Raw genomic sequence first — 4349 nt, 5'->3', positions numbered from 1 at the left:
CTTGTTTATAAACTGTATTGTATAATTCTGAATAACAGTTGAATAAAAAACAACTTTGAAATAACCTTTCTACAGACATGTATGAATGTTAAGCCTTGGTGCCCAAAGCAGCCCGAATGCTGAACGCCATGACCTCATGGTTTCTGATGCCAGCTGCACCCTCGGCTGGCTGTGGCCCAGCCTGGAGGACAGCTCAGGGCACCCGGCCAAGGCCACACTGAGTAGACCGGAGTGCTTGCCCAGCCTCTGCTAGGCACAGGGAACCTCATGGAACCAGGAGTGAAAGGCACCCCCGGCCTGGGTCCTGAAGGAAAGGAGTTCCTGTCCTGGGAAGAGGTGTGATATAGATCAAGAACCATTCTCTTCCCTTTTGGCTTAACTCTTTGTGCAAATGCATTTGCCCAGTTAGAGATTATGCACCCAGGTGTGATTACCGTTGTTGGACTCACTGCTAGTTTGAGGAGAGCATCTGGGGAGAAGGTGGGGCATTCCACACTCTTTCTTCATGCATCCAGAGATTGCTTTGAGCCTCTGAAATGTGTGTGTTTGGGGCAGGTTACACATGTCTTCAAGAAATAGACAGGCTCTAGGCTCAAGATCACATAAAGCACCAGATCCCATGGATTCGTTTAAAACCGAGCCAGTTTTTAGACAAATGTGCTTGTCACTGATGTTGCTCACCAAACATCTCTATCTCTTCACTGGCTGGCACGTGATTAGGACTGTGCTTCTTGGTATCCTGCGTGGGACACCAAGAAGGTGGGGCCGTGTCACCAGCTCTGGCCAGCGAGTTGTGAACAGAAGGGGCATGCACCATTTCCAGTCCCAGACATTGGTTTGCTAATGCAAGAAGCATTCTTTTACCCTAATAGGATGACTGGCAACTTTCAAGACAGTAAATGCTCTGCCAGCCAAGGTCCCAAGTTTCTATGATGGGCAGAGCCTCCTCTGCTGGCCAGCACTGGAAATGCAGCATGATGAGGTATCAACCTTGGCTGTTTCAAGCCACTGAGCTTTGGAGTTGTTTGTTATTGCAGCATAATCCAGCCTATCCCTACTGATTTAGCAAGGTACTGCCATATTTATTTGAGAGGAAAGAGAAAATAAAAGTGAGTTTGGACAATCCTACATGTGCAGAGAGCCCCAATGTGGAGCTGACATACTGGGATACCTGTGAGAAGACAACCTCGGGCCAGCTGTTTCTGGTGGCTACATTAAGCTGATTCACATTTCATTTATATTGATCAGCACCAGTTGAGTTGTAAATTTAATCATTTTGTCTGGTGGGTAGTGATTCTGTCCAGAAGGATCATCTCTGTTTATAGTTAACTCAATACTGCAGCAGGCTGTCATGTTAAATACAGGCCCTCTGTGCTTAAAAAGAAAAAGGAACTTCCTGGAGGCCAGGTTGAATGGAAGCAATGTGTCAGTGATGGGCTGATGTTGTGCCAGATCGCTCTAGGGGCCAGGAGCCGGGGAGCCATTTTCCATCACCAGAACCAAATCCCTCTGCATACGTGCAATCAGCCAGGTTCCTACCTGGAAGCAACGGGTCCTGGTGTGATGCATGTGGGAAAGAGGAGGCAGGTGTGCTTTGGGGAACTGCTCCCATGGGCTGCCCCTTTTCAGCACAGAGAGGCAGTGTCTCGCACCCAGAGGAACAAGCCCTTAAGTCTCTCCTTGGCGATCAAGGACTTCTGGAAAGGAAGTCATGACGGGGCTTGGCAAGTTCCCTAAAGTGGGAGCTTAACTGCCCCCCCGCCATAGATGAAAATGGAAGTCAGACTAAGGAGGAATGAGTGTCCATAGGAGGCAACAGCAAATCCCTCTGACCCTGGGACACCCATGGCCCAGCATCCCTGCTAGTTTCGTGCCCTGGACTCAAAGGAGGGAGAAGTGAAGTGTTCCCCTGCAGATCCACAAAGCAGACAGATGGGGATCTTGGCACATGCTCTCTGGGGTCCTTTATGCCACGCTCCAAGATAAGGACAAAGACTGAATAGCCTGCATTGAATTTTATGGGATGCATACAAACCAGGAGGGCCAAGCACCACTGAAAAGGGAAAAGGTGGGATTGGACTCACCACCCAAACCACCTTTTCCTTTGGATTTTAGTTCCAGCCCAGGGCAGACAGGGGTCCAAGGACAAGACAATTTATTTCAGTTTGGGAAGGACACACTGTGGGTGATTCAGGACCTCTGGTCCCAGCCTGTGAGGACCACCCACTCTGCCTGAAGGGACTGTCAGCATTGCAACCAACACCAAAATGAGGGCGTGGAGGCAGGAGGGAAGAGGAGGGAGGTGATGGCGGGGCAAACTCCAGCCCTGCCAGAGGCAGAGCGAGAGGGTGGAGGAGGGCAGTAGGGGAGGTGAGGGGGGAGCAGCCCCCGCATCTACAGTTGTGACAGCACCTCCTGTTGCTGACCCACGTGGGCCCTTCAGACAGCAGGTGGCACTTCAGGGCACAGCCTTGGGGGAGGGACAGGAATTCTCAGTCTGACAGGAGGTGATGCGACCAGAGCCAGGGGCATGCTGTGTTTTGAGTCTATCACCACCCCACAATCTTAGTTACAGCTCTGAGTCAGAACAAAGAGCTCTGACTGATTCAAGACTGGCCTTGGTTGGAGTATAACCAATCAAGCCGTTTGTGAGCTGATCCTGTAGCTAAGGTGCTTCTTACACAGGCAGGCAGGGATACCCGTTCTTATCTTTGCATTGCTTCCCCATACAGGCCCACCTCCACATCAGACAACATTGGCATCCGTTTTGCCAGGGTTCAGAGGGTGCAGCCCCTTCTTTTTCTGGATAACAAGAGGCAAGACGCTCAGTGCATCTGCTCCCTGTGTCCGTGCATGTGCCTGCTTAGCAGTCTGCTGCTCTAAACACTTTCCTTCCAGAGGGAGGAAGGGAAGGATGCAGCAGTGGAGTGACCCACCCTGTGCACCAATTCAGCCAACCTGGCTGCACAGTGATGCTGCGGCCCTGCAGAGCTCCCTGCCTTCCTCAGCCCAGAAGAAACTTTATTTCATCCCTGGGACTCCAGGGGCCCTAGAATGCATGGAAAACCCATGTCCTTTAGGAGGGACCCATCCTATTTTGTGGCTGCAGACACAGCACGAGGTAAAGTCTAGAAACAACACTGGCAGTGACCCCTTTTAAATGAGAAAGAGCCATGGAGCACTAAAAATACATTTCAAGTCAGAAAACATGACTTCACACCAAGTCTAATCTGCCAGCAACTAGCAAAAAAACCAACAAAAATCAGATTTGTTCCCCGGATCTAATTTTTTTTAAGGGGTAAGTGATAAGTGATAGCTCTTATCACTAAGTAATACTCTTGGAAAATATAGATGATATATCTTTTAGATTTTGAAGTCAGGGAGGATTTCTTAAATAAGACATCAAAAGTGGTCACTATAAAAGATAAGATAGATAATTTTGACTGCATTATAATTAAGAACATTTCTCAAAAGCCACCGTAAAGAAAGTGGAAAGAATTCATGAAATACAACCAACAAAGGATTAGTATCAAGCATGTATAAAGAACTCCTAGGAATCAATAAAAAAGCACAAATAATACAATGGGAAATTAGATAGGAGACATGAACCACCATATCATGGAAGAGAAAATACAGCCAGAAAATATATAAAAAGGTGTTCAGCCTCAAAGTGATAAGAGAAATGTGAATCAAAGCCACAATGATTATGCCCACTCAATTATCAAAAATTTAAAAAGTTTGACAGTACCAAGTGTTAGAGAGGATGTGGATCACAAGATCTCTTACTCATTGATTGTAGGAGGGTAAATTGGTCTAACGTCACTGGAAAACACTTTGGCACTAATTCTTAAAACTGAACATCCACATACCTTGTGGCCCAGGAGTTCCACTCCTAAGTGGCAAAAACTCTTGCTCAGGTTTGTAGGCTCAGGGAAGATGTAAACAAAAGTACACGGCAGACCCATTCACATAACCTGGAAACAGACAAGTCCCCACAGGCAGGAGAATGGCTGAATCTGCTGTAGAACACACTGATGGCATATTACACAAGAGCCAAAGTGGATGAACTACATCTCAGCATCTATTAGTTGAAAAAAATAAATTACAAATGATTACATATAGTATAATACCCTTTTTATAAAGTTAAAATCCAGCTAAAACCAAGAGATAAAGAATCTAAAAAGGAAAGTAAGGGAGTGATGAATATGGATACCTTGGTAGAGGAAGGCAGGAAGCGGGTAGGGAGAGAGGGGCCCACAGGTGGACGTAGCTGATTCTCATGATCCTAGTTTTCGAATTGAGTGGGGGGGTAGGGAACTTACTGTATTATTTTGAATGAATGAATGATG

Source organism: Globicephala melas, chromosome 19 (genome assembly GCF_963455315.2).
Source record: "Globicephala melas chromosome 19, mGloMel1.2, whole genome shotgun sequence".
Taxonomy (NCBI): domain Eukaryota; kingdom Metazoa; phylum Chordata; class Mammalia; order Artiodactyla; family Delphinidae; genus Globicephala; species Globicephala melas.
The sequence above is the reverse complement of the archived record's forward strand: the minus strand, read 5'-3'. Positions refer to the sequence as shown.